This window comes from Spermophilus citellus, assembly GCF_964194105.1.
Source record: "Spermophilus citellus genome assembly, chromosome: 2".
Taxonomy (NCBI): domain Eukaryota; kingdom Metazoa; phylum Chordata; class Mammalia; order Rodentia; family Sciuridae; genus Spermophilus; species Spermophilus citellus.
In genome coordinates this window covers 138,144,547-138,171,733 of record NC_138183.1, presented here as the reverse complement: position 1 = coordinate 138,171,733, position 27,187 = coordinate 138,144,547, and the positions used below count along the sequence as shown (strand labels likewise).

General features: G+C 41.7%; 1 protein-coding gene across 1 annotated transcript in view; it reads right to left on the bottom strand.

Annotated features, from left to right (window-relative positions):
- Positions 1-25,447, bottom strand: part of LOC308641596 (teneurin-4-like) — a gene marked incomplete at its 3' end in the record, with an annotated part of 227,233 nt that extends 201,786 nt beyond the window's left edge. The window contains exon 1 of the mRNA XM_081280264.1: positions 25,393-25,447. The remainder of the gene's footprint in view (positions 1-25,392) is intronic.
- Positions 25,448-27,187: the final 1,740 nt, after the last annotated feature.

The window sequence follows — 27,187 nt, the reverse complement described above, 5'->3', positions numbered from 1 at the left end:
CAGGCTTTTCCTAACTAGGAAAAATTTCATGTCCCCACACCGTCCCCATTCCTGCCCCAACATTTATTGTTTTTGCTCCACTGAATTTTATCCCATTTCTTCAAAACTCTGGAGCCTTCCGGGTATGAGACCTGGGCAGACTTTCCTTGTACCTGGAATACTCTCCAATTCCTTTTATGTCTGGAAAATCACTTTTCACCCTTCAACATGCACCTCAAATACCCACTTTCTATGGTTTGAATAGTTGAGTCCCTTCAAAATTCATGTCAAAACTTAATCCCCAATGCAACAATCCTAAGAGGTGTGGCTTTGGGGAAGTGATTTATTCATGAGGGTTCTGCCCTCATGAATGGATGAGCACCTTATAAAAGGAGGAAATTACCTAGACTCTTTTGCCTTTCTTCCCTCCTATTATGTGAGGACACAACATCCATTCACCTTAGAGGATCCAGTAACAAGGTACCACCTTGGAAGCAAAGAGCAGCCCTCAGCAGACACCTAACATACTGACCCCTGCGTCTTGGACTTCTCAGCCTCCAGAATCATGAGAAATAAATTTCTACTTTCTATAAATTATCCGCTCTCAGGCGTTTTGTTATAATAGCACAAACAGACTAAGACTTGGATCTCTTGCAGCTTTCAAAGCTCTTTCCTTCTACCTCTCTCTTCCCTAAGTCAGAGTTCACTGTAGCCTCCAAAGGGCTCCCAAAGACCTTCCTTCATCTCTCTGTGGCTCTTTTCCCACAGGGACCAGCTCCAGGGGCCAGCCATGGCTCACTCATTCCAAAGTCTTGTATTCAGTAGGTGACACTGGTGGGAGACTAGGCAAGGAGTGTACTGTAGCTCCAGGGCCTGGCTTTGGGCCTGTGAGTACTTTAGCTTGCTTCTTTCATTTGGGTGGAAATACAAGAAGCAGTGGGTGGCAGGTATGGAAACCAGACTGAGGAAGGAAGCAAGTTTAGGTCACACTCTGTACTAAAACTGTCTTTAGGGCTGCTGCAAAAACACACGCCCTCCCTAGAGTCAAGTTCCAGGGTGTGAGTCCCATCCCTTCACATTTTGCCCTCTGGCCTGTGACTCCCGCAGCCTCCTACCCCACTTCACCTTCCCAAAGCTCTCTTCTTGGGATGCCCCTGGGTATAAAAGCATCATTAAGAACACATCTCTCCCAGGCTAAACTCTAACTCCCCAATGCACAAGAGATGTGGCACTGCTGTTCTGCTGGGGAAACTGGGACAGCCAGGCTGGGTTAGTGGTTGCTGAAGCCATGGGCCCTGCCCACTCCCTTAGGGAAGCCCCAAATGGATTAATACCTGGTTGGTCCACTGGATAAAATAAGGTATATAAAATGCAATGATTTGAAATCTTCTTTCTCTATTGATTTATTTAGATTTCTAAAAGGTCAAAGTCAATTATTTTAGCAACTAGACAGAAATGTGGAATGAGTAAAGGGTTGGGAGCTGGAAATAAATTCAACTGCAGAAACACTGAACTGTCTTCGCAGGTTAAGCGTGGCAATAGGCTCTGCTTATAGAGAGATGAAGGGGACACAGCCCAGCCCTCCAGACGCCCCACAGTTGAAAAAAGCAGGGCTTCCTTGTTCACACACAGATTCTAAAGAACTTTCTCAATACCAGGGACATGCCTGGGATCATTCATGCTTACTACCCTCTGCAACCTGCAAAGGGAGTTTTTATCCCACAGAGGAGGACACTGAGACTCAGAGAGTTAAATGTTAAATGACTTGTCCAGGATTAAGCAGCCAGTGGGTGACTAGTTCTCAGCATTGATGGTCTCACATCCATTACAGACTAGGACTCATGTTCCAGTCCAATTGGTAGGGATTTCTTTAAAAATACGGAGAGCCCTTTTTCATTTCACTGTCACAAAAATCTAGGAAGCAGCATTAATGTAATGTCCCTATTTTACCAATGAGAAAAGTGGGGCTCAGTATTATCGGCCCCAGCTTGTAAATAATAGTTGAGATCAGAATTAATTTTTTTTTTTTTTTGTATTGGGTTCAAACTCAGGGAAGCTCTACCACTGAGCTACATTCCCAGCCCTTTTCCATTTTTTTATTTTGAGACAGGGCCTCACTAAGTTGTTGAGACTTGTCAAAAACTCCTCCTGCCTCAGCTCCCCAGTCACTGAGATTATAAGCATGCATCTCTATATTCTGCTGGAATTAAACCTTTTTAAGTCCTACCTCCTGGTGACCTGGGATGGCCTTTCTAGGGCAATGGAAGGGAAGATGAAGGCCATGGGGTGGGCAGTGCTCAATGACAGGGCTCCAGGAGATCCACATTCCATCCAAGTAAGATTCTCCAAAGTCTAGACCTGGCCTTTGTTATCAGATCTTATTTTAGTTCTGCTTTGATACCACTGGACTCCTGTTGAGACAAAGTCTCAAATCCTTAAAATCTTTAATGTCCCAGGGGAAAGTGCAGACTCCTTCACAAAGTATACAGGTCCTTTAAGACCTGTCCACTGGGCCTCTCCATATCACCTTCCAGAAGTTCCTCTAAGCTCTTGTGAATGTCTTTGAATATGCAGATAGACTCCACTCTTATTGCCTTCCTGGCTCTGCTTGTGCCCCATGGCCCTATTCCATAGTCCAGTAGGCAAACTCCTCTGCATCCTTTAAGACTCTGTGTGGACCACTTTCTTCTGACATTGTTCATCCTTGATCCCTCCTACTGCCACATTCCTGTGACTTCCCTTACATGCCTGTGTTATAGCCATGTTCAAGCTTGTGAGTCAATGAATAGAGTCCAATATGCCCCCCATAAGACTGAGTGCCCCTCTGGGGCAGCAAGCCAGATGGATTCCTTTCTGTGTGACCAGACACTCCAGTAAAGGACCTGGCACAGGAAAGAGGCTTAATACATAATTGCAGAATTAACTAATGAAGTCACTGTATGAATGAGTGGATGGCCACAATTCTAAGCCTCTCTCATTTAGAAGTGTTCAGGATTGACATCATTATCTGTACTGTAGTGAAATTGCTGCATTTCAGGATGTAATCTCAGACTCTTTGTTTCTCTGCTGCAAGCAATTTCAGCCAGGGATATTCTTGACGCAATTTCACATATTAAAAAACAACAAAAACAAACACTGGACTCTTTTGTTAACCTCCTGGATGCCGCGAGCTATTAATACTGGTGGATATTTTGGTGTTCTAGAAGGACAAGGATGGATTCCAGGGGAGATAATGGTATGAGCATTGGTCTTGTTCAGCATGAGGTGGAGAGGCCAATCTATTATCTGTTATGGAGGAGAAAGTTTTGCTTCAAAGGAGCATCCATCTAGGCATTTGTGTTCAAATGTTTAAAATGTTAAAAATTGTACCTGTTCTATCCACCCTTGGTCCTCAGTGTTCAGTGCCTATTCTAGCATAGTGTCAAGAAATTCACTGTCCCCCACAGGGAAATTTTCAAGTTTCAATCCACTACCAAGTTTCTAGGGTTCATAGATTCTTTTTCTGATGTGAACAAGGGAAAAGACATAACTGTAAGCTGTCATAAGCTTTATGCTCATCAGCACTTTTTAAAGTTTATAAAAAAGAGGCAATATTAACACTAATCCTTTATAAAATCGTGTAAGAAATAGAAGAGGGAGGAACACTTCCCAGTTCATTTTATGATTCTGATACCAAAATCAGACCTGGATATCATTTTTTAAAAATTATAGAAAAATGTCCCCCATAAATATAGACAGAAAAATTCTCAACAAAATACTACTGAGCTGAAACAGCAACATGTAGGATTATACACCATCACCAAGTTATGATTTATCAAGATCTGTAAGGTTGGTTTAACAAACAAAAACCAATCAATGTAATACATCATATTAAGACAACAAAGGACAAAAATGACATACATGATCAAGTCAATAGATGCAGAAAACTAACAAAATCCAACCCTCCTTCATAACACACACACACACACACACACACACAACTCAACAAAACTATGAAAGGAAGTAATCCTCAACTTGATAAAAGTCCTCTTTGAAAAAAAATCCCAAATAACATTATACTTAATTGTCAAAGACTGAGAACTTTCCCCTAAAAATTAGAAATGAGGTGTCTGCTCTCATCACTTCTATTCAATATTGGACTGAAACGTCTAAGAGAATTTAGCTAAGAAAAATAAATGAAAACATTCAGATTAGGGGAAAGAAGAAATGAAACTCTCTCTACTCATAGATAATAAGATCTTATACATCCAAAAAATCTTAAGAAATCTATTTAAAAACTACTATGAATTAATAAGCAAGTTGAACAAGGTTGCAGGATATAAGATCAATAATTATAGTTTTATCCACTAGCAATAACCAATCCAAAAATACAACCAAGAAAACAGTTCTATCTATAATAGCATCCAAAAAGAACAAAATACTTTAGAATAACTTACCCAAAAAAGTACTATCCTTGCATTCTGAATATTATAAAACACCATCAAAAGAAATTTTGAAAGTTTTAAATAAATGAAAAGTTATGCCATAATCATAGATCATGTACTGGAAGACTTAATATTGTATAGATGGCGATATTGACTAGCAGATTCAATACATTTCTCATCAAAATCCCCCTGGATTTTTACAAATAGAAATTGACAATGGGATACTAAAATTTATACGGAAATGCACAGGATACATAAACTAAAAAATATTGAAAAGAAGTTTGGAAAATCTACATTTCTACACTTAATAGTTTATAAACTACTATGAAGTAGTAATCAAAAGGATATCCATGTGCGTGTGTGTGTGCGTGTGTGTGTGTGTGTGTGTGTGGTGTATGTGTATACACATATTCATACATACATATCAATGGAATAGAATTGAAAATCCAGAAATAAACTTCCATATTTATGGTCAATTGATTTTGCGCAAGAGTACCAAAACAATTCAGTGGGAAAGAAAATATTTTGAAAAAATAATTCTAGAATAACTGGATATTGAAATACAAAAGGATAAGGTTGAATTGAGAACACCATGCAAGATAAAAAGATTAGTTTAAAGTGAATCAAAGACCTACATGTAAGAACTAAAACTATAAAACTCTTAGAGAAAAACAGGCATAAATCTTCATGCCTTTAGATTAAACAATGGCTTCTTAGACATGACACCAAAAGCTTAAGTGACAAAAGAAAAAAAATTAGATAAAAAAATGGACTTCATTAAAATAAAAAAAAAAACTTTTGTATTACAAAGGACATTATCAAGAAAGTAGAAAGACAGAATGAGAGAAAATATTTGCAAATCATTGATAAGTAACTTGTATCAAGAATATATAAGGAACCCTTATAACTTATCAATAAAAAGACAACTCAATGAAGAAATGGGCAAAGAATTTAAATAGCTATTTCTTCAAAGAGATTTTTTAAATTGACAATAATCATGTAAAGATGCTGAACATTATGAGTCATTAGGGAAATCCAAATTAAAGCTACAATGAGATGCCATCTCAAACCCACAGGGGTGTCTAAAAGAAGACATAATAAAAAATTTTGGAGGACTAGGGCTGTAGCTCAGTGGCAAAATGCTTGCTTGCCTAGCATGTGTGCGGCACTGGGCTTGATCCTAAGCACCACATAAAAATAAACAAACAAAATAAAGGCATGCTGTCCATACACAACTACAGAATTTTTTTTTAGAATTTTGGAAATAAATAATGTAAAAGAATTTGGAAAATTCATAAATTTCCAGTGGGACTCTATAGTGTGGTACCAGCTACCTTTGAAAACAGGATGCCTGCTCCTGAAAATGTTAATCACAGAGTTACCACGTGACCTAGCAATATCACTCTTAGACCTATATCCAAAAGAGTTGAAAATATATGCACACAAAAATTATACAAAAGTGTTTGTGACAGCATTACTTGTAGTAGTCAAAAAATGGAAACAACCCAAATGTCCATCACCAACTGATAGACAGTTTAAAAAAATGCAGGGTGTGTATATAAGAGAGAGAAAAAGGAAAAAAAAAATACTTATTCATGCTATAGTATGAACAAACCTTGAAACCATTATGCTAAAAGAAAGAAACTAGAATAAAGACAACATCTTGTATGATTCCAGTTATATAAGATGTTCAGAATAGCCAAGTCCATAGAGAAAGTAGGTTAGTGGTAGCCAGAGCTGGGGGGAGCAAAGAATGGGGAGCAATTGCTAGTGAGGATGGAGTTTCTTTGAGGGGTGATAAAATGTTCTAAAATTAGATAGTGGTGATGGTTGCACAACTCTGTAATTATTCTACAAAACAGGGAATTGTATTCTTTAAAAGGGTGAATTTTATGGCATGTGAATTATATCTCAATAATGCTGCTGTAAAAAATATGCAAGAAAGAGACTGTAGGGAATGTGGGAAAAAATGGAAACAGCTGACTTGCTAAAAGTAGTTAGATGGAAGGTGATTTTATTTCCTTTCCCGTTATTGTTGTATTAATGTTGTTTTGTGCGATAATAATGTGAACAGAGGAGAGGGGTAGAGAGAGCCCAACATAGAAAATGGGCCCTAGCTTTTGAGTCCAGAGGCCTGAGTCTGTTCTTCCTTTCTCTTCTAGTTACTAGGTAGGTGCTCTTGGGTATGTGACTCCACCTCCCTGGATCTCAGTTTCCTTTTTGCAGAAGTGGGCATAACACCAACCTCCCAGAGCTGCTGTGAGGATTGTATGTGGCTTTCCATACCCAGAGAAGATATGCAGCAGTGCCCATATTGCTTATTCCCCTTCATCTTCATTTATTTATTCAAACAATTATGGAACATCTGTTGTATACGGGGGATAGAAATGAACCAAGATTTTAAAATATATTGGTGTTTAGAAAGGAAGACAGACACATAGATAACTAAAACAAGTTCATTGGGAAGGGTAATGGTGAAGATGTTTATAAATAGCTGGTTGGAAAAGCTATGTGCATAGACAAAATATATTTCTGAATTTGGGAAGGGAGCTTATGGTGAAGGAGCCCAGACCAGGAAACAAAAACTGATAGAAGAAAGACAGAATCCAGAACCACAAATCCTTATGCTGGCCCATGGCTGTTCAGTAGTGGAATTCCATATGTATCCTCACGTGCAATTCTCAGAGGATGCCAGCAAGGAAAGGATGATCACCCTGCTTTACAACTCAGAAAAGTAGTCAAGGAAGGGTCAAAAGCCAGCACATGGGGCCAAACCCCGTCCACTCAACTGCCTCTTCTTCTGGAAAATTTTGGTTCTACCATGAGGAAGGAAGATGGTGCAGAAGTGAGGTGCCAGAAAATAAACAGTTCTCCCCAAGTCATGGCTGGAAGGAGGTTATTAAGTGTGTAACTTGTTCCTCTTGGGTGTCCAGTGAGAAAGCAGGTCAGACGGAACCCCTGGACCCATTTGGCCCTAGATTATCCAACAAGGATTTCATGTATTCCTTAAGGAAGTATGTTCTGTGGATCACCAGTGTCTAATAAATACTTCTCCAATGATCTCATGGTCAGTTTGTTGATTCTGCACCCGGCGCTTTAGACCATGACGTGAGAGCCCAAAAGTAACACATTACAGACCTGTGGGGCCCATGTCTGCTAGTTAAAGGGTATACACACACACACACACACACACACACACACACACACACAACAAAGACACAGGCCCAAATTGTGAGGGGGGTAGGGACACTGATTTGTGTGTGTGTCCCAAAGCGTTTAGCTTAATATCTGACACAGAACTGGGGCTTCAGTGGATCCTCCTCAACAACAGCCTAACTAATCTTGGGTTTGATGGAACCTTCCCTTGGCAAAGGCAAGAGACCTTCTTTTACCTAAAATATCTCTCTGGGAGGAGGATGACAGATCAGAGCATAGGCATTCTGCCCAGAGACCCTAATAGCCTCCCCCCCCCAAGAGATGCTGCGAAGCTTTTGGTAGTTGGCCAGCTGATCTGACCACAGTCTCATTTATCAAAAGCCATAACCAGACCATTATTTGGCTTCTGTGTTAGTCCCAGTGCACTGTTCCTGACAGTGAGCCTGTGATCCTAAAGCCTCCCTTCACTGGAATATCTCCAGAATTGAATGAAACAGAACACTGTAGGCTCAGGGTCCAGGCTGTGCCCAGAACTCTGTAACCTCCCTGGGCAGGGAGAGCACTCTGCAGTGATTCACAATGACCTGATGGATTCACAAGAGGAGCTTGTAGGAATCCAAGCCAGGCAAAATTCAATAAGGAGATCCATCAAGATCACCCCCACCCCCAACAAACACACACATCTCAAAGGTAGAGAAGAAAGCACACAAACTCAGGGACCCATAGACCAAAGATAAAGCTGTCTTTGTCTTTTAAAAGAAGCAAAGATGAGATATCCTCTCTTAGTCTCAGTTTCTTCTTCAGCTAAAATGGATGTAATGTATTGTTAGGGAGGCTACAGAAGCTACTCAGATGGACAGGTTTATCACAGGATTGTTGATGATTGACATGAGAGTGTGATGACAAGAGAGCGTATGTTGAAAAGAAAAGAAGGAAAAAAAGAAATAAATCAAGGGAAAACAGCACTTAGTAGAGACAGAAGAAAACAAGCTAGTGCTCAAAATGGTCAGAGGGCATAATAAGGGAAAATATAAGAAAATAGCTTCTTCCAGTAGACGCACCAGGGAAATTCTCTAAGGTCTACCAGCTGTTCGATCTTGAAAGCTCAATCATAACACTTAAGACCTATTATTACACCATTAATAAATGTCTCCTACAGATGTAGAGGGTAAAGTAGCAAATGGGTTCCTTATCACAAGTGAATTTCAGCTGATTGGTAACATTTATTTGGAGCCTTGCATTTGAAAATGTTCCAAGACCTCTTCTGGATGCAAAGGTAAAGAGGCTGTTTTAATTGGCGGTATCTGCAGTGGGGAGGAGGGAAAGACCAGCAGCCTGTGGGCCATGTGAGATGGATGCTGTCATGTTACAGCCGGGTTCCCCCTTGGGGAGTCAGGCACTCACTCCTCCAGTTTGGGGGCTGTTGCTGTTGGCTGCTGACCGCTCTCAATAGAGTCCCTCTCCAGGAATGACCCTTAGTCCAAGAGAGCTGTCACCTGGTGGCAGTGTACAGCTGTCACTGCAGTGGGCAGTAAAGCCAACTGCCCTTGACTTAGTGTGGGGTTTGTGAAGGGTCATCCTAGCTCCAGTGATCCAGCGGGGCCAGCGGAAGTCCTTGTTGTGACTCTACTATAGCTCAACTCTTCCCTCCACCCAATCCTGCTTCCCTTGCCCCCTTATAGGTGTTGGTCCTAAGAGCGCATACTGATTAACTTTCTGCATGCAAATTTCTGTCCCAAAGTCTGGCCCTGGAGAACTCCACCTAATACATTATGTATTTGCATTCCTGCACAAGCTATCCCCTCTCTGCCTAGCTAATAGCTTGTCATCTGTGCTTACTTACTCTTCAATGAAGACTCACCATTAGCCAATGAGATAAACACATAGTCCATTAGTCTTCTCTTTTTAACTTGGCAGCAAGGAAACTCAAAGTTCTTATCCTTCTTTCTCCTTTGCCTATGTCAGAGGTGAGGTTTTGCTTTAGACTTGGAGGCTCTCCAGTCTATAAAGGCTAGGTTGGCTCCATTCCTCTCATTTCAATCACTCCTCCTCTCCCCCTGTAACCCTAAGAGAGATAGTTAGCCTTTATCCACAGCTCACTTTTAGGAATCATTATAGAGCAAAGGTGTCAGCAGGATGAGAAGAAATACATGTTAAGGACACTCACTGGCAAGATGCTTTCAACTCATGTGTAAGTATTGTAGACACGGTGACTCTTTGAGGGTACTGTCATTTCTTTTGGATAAAAGGTACAGAGAGGTTAAATGATTTTCAAAATAACACAGCAAACTCATTGCAGAATGTAGACCGGTAGCTAGGTTTCTTGGCAGACAGTTATACAGATTGTAGCCACAGACAGAAACTGCTTTGCTGGCCTCTGCTACTCTCTCAGAAATCAGTGCAGTATTTCTGGAGAACACTGAAACATCATAATTAGTTCAAGGGTCTTCTCCCATCCTCTGTTTTTACTGTTGTGGGGCCCCGTGGGATCTTGGTAGTGCTTGCATCCTGCACTGAGCACTGAAGAGCATCGTGGAATTCAGGAGATGATCTAACAATCCAATGCCCAAATCCCTGCTACAACCTGGACAAGTGGCCATCCTATTCCTGTTTAGAGCATTTCATTGATGGGGAGCTCACTACTCAGAAGGCTGCTTATCCCATTCTCCTCTCCCAAAACTAAAAAGGAAAACTGCCATTTAAAAGAGATGATAGGTGCAAACACATAGAACGCACTCAGTGAATAAGATTTTTTTTCTATTTCTGCCAAATGCACAACAAGCAGACAGAATCAGCTATAGGGAATGTGTGCTTAGCTCTAGTCACTGACCCAGACATGTGCCTGAGGGACTACTCAGTCCTTACACAGCACCAAGATAAAGCTGGAGAAGTACGGAGGTTTGGAGTGTGGTCTTTTTGGCCAAACCATCTAGATTTGAGGTCTGTTCTACCATTTATGTTTTTTTTTAATTTTTTTTATTGGTTGTTCACAACATTACAAATCTCTTGACATATCATATTTCATACATTAGAATCAAGTGGGTTATGAACTCCCATTTTTACCCCAAATACAAATTGCAGAATCACATCGGTTACACATCACATTTTTACATACTGCCATATTAGTGACTGTTGTATTCTGCTACCTTTCCTATCCTCTACTGTCCCCCCTCCCCTCCCCTCCCATCTTCTCTCTCTACCCCATCTACTGTAATTCATTTCCCTCCATGTTTGTTATCCCATTCCTCTCATAACCTCTTATATGTAATTTTGTATAACAATGAGGGTCTCTCTCCATTTCCATGTGATTTCCCTTTTTTTTCCTTTCCCTCCCACCTCATGTCTCTGTTTAATGTTAATCTTTTCTTCCTGCTCTTCCTCCCTGTTCTGTTCTTAGTTGCTCTCATTATATCAAAGAAGACATTTGGTATTTGTTATTAAGGGATTGGCTAGCTTCACTAAGCATAATCTGCTCTAGTGCCATCCATTTCCCTGCAAATTCCGTGATTTTGTCATTTTTTAGTGCTGCGTAATACTCCATGTCTACCATTTATGTTAACCTAGAAAAATCAGTCATTCTGTTCCTCAATTTCCCAATCTGTTGGATGAAGAGAGAATAATGCTATCTAGTAGAGATTATTATCTAAATGTAGAGATTATCATCTAAATGCTTAAAATTCTGCCAGGTACATGGTAAATAATAAATGCCATTTTATCATCATTCCCATTTTATAGACCAAGAAACTAAGACCAAGAGATTGAACCAATTCTCTAGGGTCAAATGGCTTAATGAGGAACAAAGCTTGGACATAAATCCTGGCCTGCCTGAGTGACAAGTGCATATACTTTCCTTTATATAACATCTCCTCTGCTATTCCTTTTGCCCTCCCTCTTCCTTCCTTCCTTCCTTCCTTCCTTCCTTCCTTCCTTCCTTCCTTCCTTTCTTCCTTCCTTTCTTTCTTGACAGAGTGGGAGATGCCGGTGTAGAATTCTGCCAGAGAAGCTGGCATTTCCTGCTCATTTGAGAAGACTGTTTGTTCTCAACATCACATTCGAGTGAGTCTGGGAGTCAAGTTCACATGCAGGTGATAAACCGTGGTGCTACCTGCTTGCTAAAGAGACATGCAGGGGCTGAGAGAGCAAAGACCGATTCAGGTTCCCAGATCTGCCACTGCAACCAAATCCAGCTTTTGCTTTAATAGGGGGAGGGATGGAATAGAAAAGTCACCACCTCCACATGAACAGTGACTTTGTGGCCCCAAGATGGACTGATAAGCACTTCTCAAAGATAATGCGACCATTGCTCTGTGCAGCAGTGGCTTCAAGGTTGGACCCTTGCAGATGGTACTACTTTAGGATGCAGCTAGTACAGGCCATCCCTCTGTTGCACAAAGGAAGGCTTGTAGGGAATAGTAAAATTCAAAATATTTAACAACTGATTGGCACAGGCAGTGACCAATCAGATCAGACACTGCAGTGAAAATGAACATCAGCTGCAAACAGCAGGGCCCTGGGGTGCATCCTGGCTGAACCTTTGCCTTGGCAGCAAGGAAGCCCAGTTTGCAAACAGAAGAGGAGCCACAGATTGGAGGGACAGGAGTCAACAGAGAATTGTCTGCTTATCTCATATGGAAGTCCCAGAGAGGATTCCCTAAACCCCCTGGGCTCTGCAGAGCATAGTTCAAAAGCCATTGGAGTACAGAAAAGAGTAAGTACCTTCCAGGTCCAACTTCAAGACCTAGCAACATCACCCGCCCTGGGCGCACAGGACTAGCCTCCAAAACAGCAAAGCCCTGATTCTACCTGAAGACATGCCTATGAGGCTCCAACTGATAGACTGTCAGAAAGTTACTCTTCTTACCTTTCCCTTTGGCAGGAGTGCTCATTTGCAGCCTCACAAGATAGGTGCTTGTGCTTATAGACGGTGGCACCAGCGCTCCTCACTGCTGTCCCCAGGATTCAGCATGTTGCCTGGAATCATGCAACATGAGCTCTGGCCTGTCAGAAATTCCATCGGAATCCTTGTTCTGTCTAGGTAGCCCCCAGAGCCACTCCTAGCCCCTCTCTTTCCCAGCTGGATCTACCTGTCTGCTGCTTTACTTTCACAGAAAGCATATGCTCCTGCTACCTTTTGGACAAAGTCACAAGGGGTCAATTATTTGTGGCATGGAAACTAGAGTACCATTTCTTAGGCTTGCATAAGATGAAGCTCCACATGATGAAACAAGTCATTGGTCCATGAGGTCCAGTGGGAAGGTACTAGAAGTAAAGGCCCTCCCCTGAGAGCAATGCACCAAGACTGTTCTTTCCCTTTCATTCAGTCTCACCCACCAATGAGTTTGCTGTGGTGGACTTGCCAAACCAAAAGTTACACCAGAGAATGCTGCTGAAATACTTCCCCACTGTTCACAGAACTCAAAAGATTGTGCCTCTTGACGTTGACCTTGCCCCCACTTGTATCTTACAAATCGAATCTACTACCGGGGAAAGACACCCCTTTCCCATTAGTTTTGTTAGTGGATTTTCATTCTGTTTTTCATATATGATTATGAATCTCCAGCCTTCACTAGCTTTATCTCTTCTCCATGGAAACCTCATACAGCTCAAGATTAGCAGGTCCTGCATTTGAGTGACAGCTTCACAGGAATTTACGGAAGGAGCCATGAGAATCAGCTGTGGCTATGAAGTACATGGGGACAATTGGGGAGACTAGTGCATCTGAACGACACAGGATATCCACTGAGCACCAAATCTTATATCAGTTAGCCCAGATCCCCTCCTAGTCCTGCCACTTCAGCCAGCCATGCAACCTGGTAAAGTGACTCAAAAATCTTCCAACACCTTTTCTTTAGTATCCTATAGGGTTGCTGTAAAAATTAAGCAAAATAATATAATCATGCATCACATAAGGATGTTTTTTTTTTATCAATGACAGACAGTGGTCACATAGAAAATAAAAAGTTATTACAGCCTACTGACATAAATATTATCACATCATAGCATGATGCATTACCCACATATTTATGATGACGTTGGTATAGAAAAATCTATACTTCACGGCCAGTCATATAGAAGTGCAGCACATACAATTATGTAGAGCACATGATATTTTATCATGATAATAAGCAATGATGTTACTGGTTTATGTAATTACTATACTGTATTTTAACATGATTTTAGAATGTAATACTTACAAGAGATCAGTTTACCATAAAACAGCATGCTGTGTCATGCCAGCAGCAGCTTTATGCATCTCATGATTACTGTGTCCCTTGATTGACTGAGACCACCTGGTTTGTGTAAATATATCTGATGATGTTCACAAAATGATGAAATTCCCTAACCTCACAGTTCTCAGAATAGTTCTCAGAATCCCAAAGTTAAGAGACCCAAAACTATACATAAAGCACTTAGCACTATGCCTAGCATGTAGTCAATAGTTCACTCATTATTAATATTGTTAACCATTCAAACATTTATTGATCAGTTGCTATAAAACATATACATTGCTAGGGGCTGGATCTGCCAGTTTCTACCCTCAGGAACTGCATGGTCCAGTGGAAGAGAACCACAAAGAACCAACAATTAGAATGTAGTATGGTGAGTGCTTTGTTAATGATTATTTTTAAAAAGAACTCTCACTAATAAATGACCACTGTTTCTTGCTAGCCACTCTGTGCTACATGCTTTATTTAAATCAAAGTGTAAGCTTTCTAGCCCTAGAATCTGGGTTCAAATCCCAGCATTTTTATTAAATCATTATGTAATCTTGGGCATGTTAACTAACTTCTTTGAAACTTAGTTATTGTGAAAAAGATAAAAGTTAGAAAAAAATATATACCTATCCCCAGAGTACCTTGCACATGCAGTTGCTTACTAAATGTCTATTGATCAGAGTGTTTGAATGAGCATTTTTGATCAGTGACTAAGAGCACATAGAAGGCAGATATTGGGTGGCTGCTTTCTCCCACCCCTCGAGAATCTGTCTAGGAAGTTTTGAAGTCAGGCAACGAGTTCACCTGGGGCATGTGACAGGATTGATGCCCAGGTGGCTTTTCTGGTTTAGAGCCAATTCGAGCCAAAGACTGTAGCCACGATAACTTGAGAATGACCACTAGGGTGCAGTTGCTGACAAGAACCAAGCAGAATGTTCCAAACAGCAGGCTCTTCAGGACCAAGGTGGATAAAAGGCAGAAGGGTCTGGGGAGGAAGTACTTCCTGCTCCAACCAGGCTGGATGCTCTGGTTCTACCAGGCATCCCCAAGCCAGCATTTCCCCAAGCCCACACTGTGGCCACGATGGCTTATGCTGACTCCAGACCAGGCCTTCTGAGCTGGCAGTAGACAAGTCACATCACATTTCTCTTTTCCCCAATTTCCTCATCTGTCTAATTGAGAGAGTAATCCCAATCCTGCCTTTAACACAGGGTTGCTGAGAGAATCAAATATAAAAGAACCTTAAGAAATATACAGTACCACAAAATAATGCATTATCATTACTGTCATCATTACTACTACGATTACTCCTGCTGTGTATCAGTCTTTTCCTTTGTGTTGTGGATTATCATTAATCGATCCTACAACCTATTACCTAAGAAATGAAGAAACTGAGGCTGAAAGAGTCATGGCCCCCACTAATCCCTTTATTGCCTCTGTGAATTCAGGAAAGACACCTCATCCCTTAGTCAGCTGCAGCAGCTCTGAGACAGGTAATTTGGCAAGCAGAATGGACGCAGGATGATGGTGAATTCCCACTCACCCTTGACTAGACAGCAGTACGAATGACACATCTTCAACAATAGGTTGCAATGACGGGAGAAAAATGTTGAGTCAATTGGTTCAATAAAGGCCAAACTAGGACTCAGATGAAGGCCTGCTATATTATACAAGTCATGAGCACCCCAGGGGGACAATTGTCCGCCGCCCACCCTGAGCCAGTGGCTTCTTTGTGGTGACCACAAACACTGGTTGTCCTTCCTACACACTCAGCCACTTGCAGCTCTGTGTGGGGAGGAACAAGAATGATGCAGAAGAGCCGCACACCTCAGGGAGTGCTTTACCACTGCGAAGGAGCCCTGTGAATCACGATGCACCAGCCTCAGAGCTGAGCCAATGCAGAGAGAGGAACAGAAGTGTACAGACCCAGACCTGTTTACACGAAGGAACATTCTTGTAGCGTAGCCTGATAAGTCTGTTGCTAAGCCTGCCTGGCTTCCTGTTGCAGAGCACCTGGCTCTCAGCTCAGGAAAGATAATCACTCTGGGAAACGGCTCTGCTCAGGAGACCTGGCAGATTGCTTGCAGTCTAGGGTGAAACCTGCCTTTCAACAGGACTTCACCTCTTCCCATGTCGGACAAGAGGAAACCGAACCCTTGAAGGGAAGGGTTTGCACACACACAGTCCTGCCGAGCATCTGCAACCATAAGTGACCCTCAGGGAAAGGAAGGTGCCCCGGAACTCCCAGCTCAGTGTACCTCCTGCACAAAGACCTTAAAGTTCCCTGCTGGGACAATGAGAGACACAGGGCACTCCAGCAGCTATTATCTGTCAGTTCCAACACCAGCCCCTGTCCCTGTTGAGGTCCAGGTGAGGGGCAGGTGGAGAGATCACACAGCACTGGGGTGGGAGTGGGGGCTGTGGAGGGCAGGGAGGGGGAAGGGCTTTGGAGAGATGAAAACAAATAACCGACATTGTTATCTGACCCCAAAGAAGATGGCCAGGGAGAACTGGGTGATCCCAGCCAGAGTGAAAGAAGGGCCAGCCTCCCCTAGTCATGAAAGAGTTTAATGAGACTTATTTAAAGCCTATTTTGGGGTCCTGCTGAAAAATAATACTAGCAAGTTTTATTTTTTTCCCATAAGAATTGCTTCCTAGGGATCTCTCTCTCTCTCTCTCTCTCTCTCTCTCTCTCTCTCTCTCTCTCTCTCTCTCTCTCTCTCTTTCTCTCTCTCTCACACACACACACACACACACACATACACACACACACACACACCCCATTCCGACAAATTCACACATTGCCCACAAATCCTGCCATCCTTTACATTCCCACACTCCAGGCATATCTACCTCAAGGATGCCACCATTCCCTGCACACACACAAACTGCAGCAGGTCTAGTCCCAGAGGTTAGTTCTGCACCCTTTGAAATTCCAGACTTTGAGGCAATCCAAGAACTTCCTCCACAAGGAGCTGTCCTCCACATAAACAAACAGCACAGCCTCTGATCCCTATCATTCTCCACGCTGCGCCTGAGGCAAGGCAGCTCTGCAAAGGCAGAAGCTACCAGCTTTCTTTAGTCCAGGATCATTAAGCTTTGGTGGGAAGCAGCAGTCTTCAGCAGGGCAGGGTCACCGCACAAGAAGGGGGCTGTATCCCTCCCCCCCCCCACCTTGCCAGATTCTCTCTTTTTTTTTTTTTTTACTTTTTTATTGGTTGTTCACAACATTACAAAGCTCTTGACATATCATACTTCATATATTAGATTGAAGTGGGTTATGAACCCCCAATTTTACCCCCAATGCAGATTGCAGAATCACGTCGGTTACACATCCACAATTTTACATAATGCCCTATTAGTAATTGTTGTATTCTGCTACATTTCCTATCCCCTACTATCCCCCCTCCCCTCCCCTCCCAACTTCTCTCTCTACCCCATCTACTGTAGTTCATTTCTCTCCTTGTTTATTTTCCCATTCCCCTCACAACCTCTTATATGTAATTTTGTATAGCAATGAGGGTCTCCCTCCATTTCCATGCAATTTCCCTTTTCTCTCCCTTCCCCTCCCACCTCATGTCTCTGTTTAAAGTTATTCTTTTCTTCCTGCTCTTCCTCCCTACTCTGTTCATAGTTGCTCTCATTATATCAAAGAAGACATTTGGTATTTGTTTTTTAGGGATTGGCTAGCTTCACTAAGCATAATCTGCTCTAGTGCCATCCATTTCCCTGCAAATTCTATGATTTTGTCATTTTTTATTGCTGCATAGTACTCCATTGTGTATAGATGCCACATTTTTTTTATCCATTCATCTATTGAAGGGCATCTGGGTTGGTTCCACAGTCTAGCTATTGTGAATTGTGCTGCTATGAACATCGATGTGGCAGTATCCCTGTAGCATGCTTTTTTAAGGTCTTCAGGGAATAGTCCGAGTAGGGCAATAGCTGGGTCAAATGGTGGTTCCATTCCCAGCTTTCCCAGGAATCTCCAAACTGCTTTCCAAATTGGCCGCACCAATTTGCAGTCCCACCAGCAATGTACAAGTGTACCCTTTTCTCCACATCCTCGCCAGCACTTGTTGTTGTTTGACTTCATAGTGGCTGCCAATCTTACTGGGGTGAGATGGTATCTTAGTGTGGTTTTGATTTGCATTTCTCTGACTGCTAGAGATGGAGAGCATTTTTTCATGTACTTGTTGATTGATTGTATATCCTCCTCTGAGAAGTGTCCGTTCAGGTCCTTGGCCCATTTGTTGATTGGGTTATTTGTTATTTTATTGTCTAATTTTTTGAGTTCTTTGTATACTCTGGATATTAGGGCTCTATCTGAGGTGTGAGGAGTAAAAATTTGTTCCCAGGATGTAGGCTCCCTATTTACCTCTCTTATTGTTTCTTTTGCTGAGAAAAAACTTTTAAGTTTAATTAAGTCCCATTTGTTGATTCTAGTTGTTAACTCTTGTGCTATGGGTGACCTATTAAGGAATTTGGAGCCCGACCCCACAATCTGTAGATTGGAGCCAACTTTTTCTTCTATCAGACGCAGAGTTTCTGATTTGATATCAAGCTCCTTGATCCATTTTGAGTTAACTTTTGTGCATGGCGAGAGAAAGGGTTCAGTTTCATTTTGTTGCATATGGATTTCCAGTTTTCCCAACACCATTTGTTGAAGATGCTATCCTTCCTCCATTGCATGCTTATAGCCCCTTTATCAAATATAAGATAGTTGTAGCTTTGTGGATTAGTCTCTGTGTCCTCTATTTTATACCATTGGTCCACCCGTCTGTTTTGGTACCAGTACCATGCTGTTTTTGTCACTATTGCTCTGTAATATAGTTTGAAATCTGGTATTGCTATACCGCCTGATTCACACTTCCTGCTTAGAATTGCTTTTGCTATTCTGGGTCTTTTATTTTTCCATATGAATTTCATGATTGCTTTATCTATTTCTACAAGAAATGCCGTTGGGATTTTGATTGGCATTGCATTAAATCTATAGAGAACTTTTGGTAATATCGCCATTTTGATGATGTTAGTTCTGCCTATCCATGAACAGGGTATACTTTTCCATCTTCTAAGATCTTCTTCTACTTCTCTCTTTAGGGTTCTGTAGTTTTCATTGTATAAATCTTTCACCTCTTTTGTTAGGTTGATTCCCAAGTATTTTATTTTTTTTGAGGATATTGTGAATGGAGTATTTCTCCTCATTTCCATTTCAGAAGTTTTGTCGCTGATATATAGAAATGCCTTTGATTTATGCGTGTTGATTTTATATCCTGCCACTTTGCTGAATTCATTTATTAGTTCTAGTAGTTTCTTTGTAGACCCTTTTGGGTATTCTAGGTATAGAATCATGTCATCTGCAAATAGTGATAATTTAAGTTCTTCTTTTCCAATTTTTATGCCTTTAATTACTTTCATCTGTCTAATTGCTCTGGCCAGTGTTTCGAGAACTATATTGAATAGAAGTGGAGATAAAGGGCATCCCTGTCTTGTTCCGGATTTTAGAGGGAATGCCTTCAACTTTTGTCCATTCAGAATAATGCTAGCCTGAGGCTTAGCATAGATAGCTTTTACAATGTTAAGGTAAGTTCCTGTTATCCCTAGTTTTTCTAATGTTTTGAACATAAAGGGATGCTGTATTTTGTCGAATGCTTTCTCTGCATCTATCGAGATGATCATATGGTTCTTATCTTTAAGTCTATTGATGTCGTGAATAACATTTATTGATTTCCGTATGTTGAACCATCCTTGCATCCCAGGGATGAATCCTACTTGATCATGGTGCACTATTTTTTTGATGTGTTTTTGTATTCGATTCGCCAGAATTTTATTGAGGATTTTTGCATCTAGGTTCATTAGAGATATTGGTCTGTAGTTTTCTTTCTTTGAGGTGTCTTTGTCTGGTTTCGGAATCAGGGTGATGTTGGCCTCATAGAATGAATTTGGAAGAGCTCCCTCTTTTTCTATTTCCTGAAATAACTTGAAAAGTATTGGTTTTAATTCTTCTTTGAAGGTTTTGTAAAACTCCGCTGTATACCCATCCGGTCCTGGACTTTTCTTGGTTGGTAGTCTTTTGATGGTTTCTTCAATTTCATCCATTGATATTGGTCTGTTCAGATTGTGTGTATCCTCGTGACTCAGTCTGGGCAAATCATATGACTTAAGAAATTTATCGATGTCTTCACTATCCTCTATTTTATTGGAATATAGGTTTTCAAAATAATTTCTAATTGTCTTCTGTATTTCTGTAGCATCTGTTGTGATATTGCCTTTTTCATCCCGTATGTTAGTAATTTGAGTTTTCTCTCTTCTTCTCTTCGTTAGCATGGCTAAAGGTCTGTCGATCTTATTTATTTTTTCGAAGAACCAACTTTTAGTTTTGTTAATTTTTTCAATAGTTTCTTTTGTTTCAGTTTCATTAATTTCCGCTCTGATTTTAATTATTTCTTGCCTTCTGCTACATTTGCTGTTGTTTTGCTCTTCCTTTTCTAGGGCTTTGAGTTGGAGTGTGAGCTCATTTATTTGTTGGTTTCTTCTTTTTTTGAGGAATGACCACCAGGCGATGAACTTTCCTCTTAAAACTGCTTTCATTGTGTCCCATAGATTCCGATATGTTGTGTCTGTATTTTCGTTTATCTCTAAGAATTTTTTGATTTCCTCCTTTATGTCTTCTGTAACCCATTGATCATTCAGTAACATATTGTTCATTTTCCATGTGATGTAGGATTTTTCCTTCCTTCTTTTATCATTGATTTCCAGTTTCATTCCATTATGATCAGATAAAATGCATGGTATTATCCCCACCCCTTTATATTTACTGAGGGTTGCCCTATGGCATAATATATGGTCTATTTTTGAGAAGGATCCATGTGCTGCTGAGAAGAAAGTATATCCATTTGATGATGGTTGATATATTCTATATAAGTCAGTTAAGTCTAGGTTATTGATTGTGGTATTGAGTTCTATAGTTTCTTTATTTAACTTTTGTTTGGAGGATCTGTCCAATGGTGAGAGAGGTGTGTTGAAGTCTCCCATAATTATTGTGTTGTGGTCTATTTGATTCTTGAATTTGAGGAGAATTTGTTTTGTGAATGTCGCAGCACCATTATTTGGTGCGTAAATATTGATAATTGTTATGTCTTGTTGGTGAATGGTTCCTTTTAACAGTATATAATGACCTTCTTTATCCCTTTTGATTAACTGAGTCTTGAAGTCGATTTTATTCGATATGAGGATGGCCACCCCTGCTTGCTTACGAGGACCATGTGCGTGGTATATTTTTTCCCATCCTTTCACCTTCAGCCTGTGTATGTCTTTTCCCATCAGATGTGTCTCCTGGAGGCAGCATATTGTTGGATTTGTTTTTTTAATCCATGATACCAGCCTATGTCGCTTTATTGGAGAGTTTAAGCCATTAACATTCAGAGTTACTATTGATATGTGGTTTGAACTTCCATCCATGTTTGATTGTTTATCCTTTTTTTAAAAAAAAAAATTAGTTTGTCTCTCCATGATTGTCTTTCCCCTTGCCCTCTGTCTTTACTGAGGCACTTCCCACTGATGGTTTTGGTTATTGTTTTTCATTTCTTCTTCGTGTAGTGTTTTGCTCAAAATGCTTTGCAATGCTGGTTTTCTGGCTGCAAATTCTTTTAACTTTTGTTTATCATGAAAGTTTTTTATTTCGTTGTCATACCTGAAGCTTAATTTTGCTGGATACAGGATTCTTGGTTGGCATCCATTGTCTTTCAGTGTTTGAAATACATTGTTCCATGACCTTCTTGCTTTCAGTGTCTGTGATGAAAAATCCATTGTTAACCGTATTGGTTTACCCCTAAATGTAATCTGTCTCCTTTCTCTTGTAGCTTTTAATATTTTCTCTTTGTTCTGTATATTGGATATCTTCATAACAATGTGTCTTGGCGTTGGTCTACTGTGATTTTGTGTGCTTGGTGTCCTGTATGAATCTTCAATTTGTATATATGTTTCCTTTTTTATTTCTGGAAAGTTTTCTGTAATTATTTCATTCAGCAGGTTACTCATTCCCTTGGTTTGAATCTCTGTACCTTCTTCTATCCCGATGACTCGTAAGTTTGGTTTCTTCATGTTATCCCATAACTCTTGGATGTTTGTCTCGTGATTTTTTACCAGCCTTTCTGAGTTGGCTAGACTCTTTTCAAGATGGTATATTTTGTCTTCATTATCTGACGTTCTGGTTTCTACTTGCTCCACTCTGTTAGTGATACTCTCAATTGAGTTTTTAATTTGGTTTATCGTTTCCTTCATTTCTAGAATTATTGTTTGATTATTTTTTATAATCTCTATCTCCTGATAGAGATGCTCAACTTCTTCTTTTATCTGTTTATGAAATTCATTCTCAATGTGTTCTTTCACTGCTTGAATTTGCTGTCTTGTATCCTCCTTAAGGTTCCATTCCATCTGTCTAAGGTGTTCCTTGAGTTCTTTATATGACCATTTTTCTGATGACTCTAGGTCCTCCTGAATATTTAGGCTGTCCTGCATTGTTTGTAGTCCTTTTCTTCCTTGTTTTTTGAAGCTGCTCATGTTACTTCTTGTTCTGTTTGACTGCTGGGTTACTGTTTACTCCTATAAATTAATTTGATGTTTGGGAGGAAAGGTATTTGAAGGGAAGGGGTGAAGTCACTAAAGAGAATGAGAGTAGGCAGGTAGAATTCAAGGAAAGGGGGGATAAGAGAAATAAAAAGACTAAAGAAGAAAAAAATAGGAACTAAAAAAGAAAAAAAAATTAAAAAAAATAATAATAATTAAAAAAATAATAATAATGAAAAAAAATACTAATAATAATTAAAAGAAATTTAAATTAAAATTAGTAGAAAAAAGTTTTTAAAAAAATATTTTGTAAAAAAAAAATTAATTAAACAACAGGAAAGAAAAAAATGCAACTGAAAGAAAAACCCAAATCAAAAAAAAAAAAAAAAGAGAGAGAAAAGAAAAAGAAAAAGAAAAAAAAAAACAAAAACAAAAACAAAAAAACCTAATAAATGCCGTCTTAGAGTTTGATTAACTTCTCTTCCAGTAGGTGGCACTTTGTCCACCAGGCCAAGTTTCTCCTGTCAATACGCGGGAACCAATCACTGTGCAGCAGCTCCTCCCAGACTGGGCGAGTCTCCAATCCTGAGTGTCTAGGGCCTTCTCTTGTGTCTAGTCACTTCCCACTTTTTCTCTAGCCAGGCCCCTCTCACCACAATACTGGCTACAAGCCAGGTCTGCTGCTCCCAGGAGCCCTGTTTTCATGAACGACCGGGCACACTCTTCCAGTTTGCCATTCCCTCAGACCCTAAGTTTGTAGAGCTTGGGGCTGAGAATCCTCAGCAGATTTTACTTGCCCTCCGGTATCCACTTCCCCGTAGCTGGTGCAAGAGACCTCAGCAGTCAGCCCTGGTGGGAGCGGTAGATCCGCGCCGCGGGGCCCGCACCACCTCTGATTCCCTCGGGCTGGCTGTAGCACTCGTGGGAGAGCTGGGAGGGGCCCTTACGGGAGAGCTGGGAGTGGCCCTTAAGGTTTTCCCGATGTGTGGAGAGGGAAGGCTGTGGGATCACACACCTGTAGCTGTTGGTTTCAACGAAGTTATCTCCTCCACAGCAGTCTGTTGACGTTGTTTCCCTTTGCTGGGCTACCAATGCAACGGGTGGGTCCTTCTCTCCCAAGCCCCGTTTCAAACCTGTGGCCACTACTTATGAAGACTCGGTAGGCATTTACCTTCGTATGATGAGAAGGGCTGACCAGTTGTTTCAGCCGGATGGATTAATGCCGAGTCATCGCTGTTTGTCTGCGGGAAGCAGGTGACCGGGAGTTTGAATTCAGCGGATCAGGGCTCAGTGCGTGTTCTCGGTTCACTTGGATTTTAAATTGTCTCTCATCTTATCAGCTGTTTCATTTAATTCGGCAGCTCATTCGCGTGGTGAAGAGTCTGTTCTATGGTGCTCTGTGGGAGGCGGCGGCAGCAGCCGCGGCGGCAGCGGCCTTCGGGACCCGGAGAGGGGGTGCGGGTTGGGGGAGGGGAGGCGGCGCCTCGGGTACCGGACACGCGGGAGAGCGGGCGGGGTGGGGGAAAGAAATTGAAATCTAGATTTAGAGACTGAGCTTGGGAGGAGAGACGGCTGGGGAGAAGCAAGGCGGAGAGGCGGAGAGGAGAAGGAGATGGGGCCGATAGAGCCGTGCACCTGGGGCTGCAGCCTTACTGCTCCCGCTGAAGTCGTGATGGATTCCCTCCACCTTGGCTCATGACTTGATGTTTTCAATCACAGGCCTGGGCTCCGTCTCAGGCAGCGGCTCCGCGGGGCTCCGGCGGTGCGGGCCTGGCGGCGGCGGCGAAACCACACTCAGCCGCCCAGGGACCTCGGGGCCACTCGAGCGGCGGGGGCCACTCGGCGCGGGCGCCGCGGACTCCTCGGCGCGGGCGCCGTGGACGACTCGGCGCCGCGTCCTGGCAGGTCCAGGTCCCACGCCGGCGACGCGCCCTCCTCCTCCGCCAGATTCTCTCTGATATGTTAAGTTCCAGTCACTTGGAGGAGGCAACCCTGGCCCTGGGCAGATTTCCCTCTGGTTACCAACTCACCCAGATCCGATGGCTGCTTTTATTGCCAGGGAGGCAAAGCATTACTTCTGCACCTATCAGCTAGACAGGGAAAGAACGACTTGCAGAAAATTATTCCCATATCAACGTGGGCTCCACCCAAGAGCCTGTCTCCCCAACCTCATCCCTGCTGCTGAGGGTTAGGGCACAGCAATACAAACACACATGCTAAAACTGTCAGGTGGAACCTTTTGCTGGGATTAGAAACCAACCTTGAAGTTAGCAAGGATCTGGAGTCCAGCTCTGAGTCCTACTTCCTGGATAGCCTTGGCCAACCTGAGCCGCGGGTCTCTCCTCTGTGGATGGAAGTCACAACTTCTTTCTATCTTACATAGTTTTGTGAAGGTCACAAAACACTCCACCAACTACAAACTCCAAAGCAGATGTGAGAAATTCTCATAATGAGAAACTATCAAGGAAAGGGGCCATTGGGCCGTGAGCTCCTCAAGGGCAAAATCTATGCTGTATTTAGCTTGTCATCTCCAGTACCTGGAACAGAGACTAGCACCAAATTTTCTGTAGTAAAACAGTTGGGAAGAAGGCAGGCAAAATGAAGGCAACCTTGCATGAAGTTGTGTACTGAAGGTCACAGAGCAGGTCATTGTGGGGCTGAGGTCAACACCCTCTGACCCCTTGGATCAGTGCTACATTCATCAAACACTCAGGTCTATTGCAGGGACAGTCAGTGAGTGTCACACCAGCCACAGTGCAGGCCAGAATCTAATGGGTCTACCATTCCCAGGAAAAGTCCCATTACAGGCCAGGCAATGCCTAGGAGGTCTTCACAAACTCGACTTGAACATTCATTCCAACTCCACGAAGGGAACAACCAGAAACAAGTGCACACAATGTTGCAAAGGCCTCAAACCAGCTCATCTTATTCCTTACTTGAATTGTGCAAAATAGAAAAGTCACAAAACAGGAGCCACTGGGTCTGGCGGAGGTTAGGTCATAGAGCTTAGAAGCATATTTTGTTTCAGACTGTCTTTTATCATCACTTACCTACTGACCAAGCGTCTGAGAGATCACCAGCCCTCTCTGATTCTCAAAATTTCCATCTGCAAAACAAGAAGACAATCACAATTAATCCCTTGAGTCCTCTGGACTAAAATGCATCACTGATTTTATACCTAATGTTGGCTACCAACTCTCCATGATCCCATGGAGCAGAGGAAATTGCCAATGGTCATGGGTTGCAAGGGAACTATTCAGAAAATGAAGTGTGATCATAAAAAATTAAGCATGGTAATTAATAGTTATGTTGCAAGCCCGGATGCCAATGGTGCCCAACTCCCAGGACAGAAAATTGAGCCTTCCCATCATTTGGGCACTTATGTTTATTTTTCATAGATGTTAATCTGTGAAAGGCCACTAAGAAACCAGAAGAAATAGAGCAAAGAAAAGGGCTGCAACCTCAACATACTTCCTTCCAACATTCTGGGATACTTTTCCAAACTTATTTTCTTGTATACATGGAGTTCAGCTCTTTTCAGAGCAGGGGCTATACAAATCCATACAATTTAAAAGTACTCAGTGCCCAGCAGATTATGATTCTCCCTCTCTGGCCCCTGGTGGTAGAGCAGGATTGTTGCCTTGGTTGCTTTATTTCGTTCTCTCAGCTTGGTCAGTTTCCCCAAGCTCTTTGGGTCTGAGGTCTGATCTTTGCCCTCACTGGCTACACCTGAGCCTGGCCGAGTGAAGAGCAGGCAACCTCAGCCCTTTGACTGTCCTTCCCCAGTTGGGATCTGCTACCTCATCTGGAAAATAAGAAAACCGACCAGCCTATCACAGATATTATTTTAACTTAAAAAAAAAAAGAGGGTATGGAAAGAAAAGGAAACTCATACATTTGAGTCCCTACTAAGTGACAGCCATTGAGCTGATAATATCTGCAGACATTATCTCATGATCCTCATAAACACCCTGGGAGATTTTTACAGCTGAGAAAACTGTAGCTCGATAAGGCTTAGTGATCCATCCAAGGCTTGATGCAGTAATTTGGGCACCAACATCACATTTTTTACCATATCCATGGGTTGCTTCTACTATCATTAACTTTTCCAAAGCAATTCATATATTCTTGTTTAACTTTATTTTTAAGGGATTTTTATTATTTTAAAAAATTTCTACAGCTTCTTTTCTGTGCCCCCCACCGCCCGCGCCTAGTGAAAGGTAGTCTTGCAACTGAAAATGGATTCTGTAGATACAAAGGGGATGTTAACAACTCAGTTTATACTTATAACCATTCTACATACAAATATCCATGAAGTCACAGGTTTGAGGTGCTGTTTATATACCTTTTTCTAATTTTTACTATAATAGATAACTCTTGACATTTAAAATGCTCATCCACTTTGCCCACCACCCCCTCTCAGTGCCCCCATTACATTTTGGGGGGAGGCTGGTGTAAGTTCCCTCACTGTACTGTGACCTCAGAACCTCATTTTGTCATATTTTAAAGCTGAAATAACAAAAGCACCTTATGATATGTCCAAAGTCACACAGCTCCTTACAGAAGGAACCAGGACTTGCCCTGTTAACCCAGCGCTCATGCCAGTCCTCAAATTCCAAATCTGCATTTCTTTAGCATCTGACCACTAATTAAGTTTTATTTCCAAATCAAGGCAGGGTCATCCAGTTCTGTTACACTGTCAGCTTCTCCAAAAAGTGACTAGATTGTATCAGTACTTATTTAAGACCCCCCCACCCCCCCGCCAAGGGCCCTTGGGTAAGAAGCTGCATAATTTCTAAAACCAAGTTTAGAAAAATGTGAACTGAAAGTGATTCTTTGTTCAAA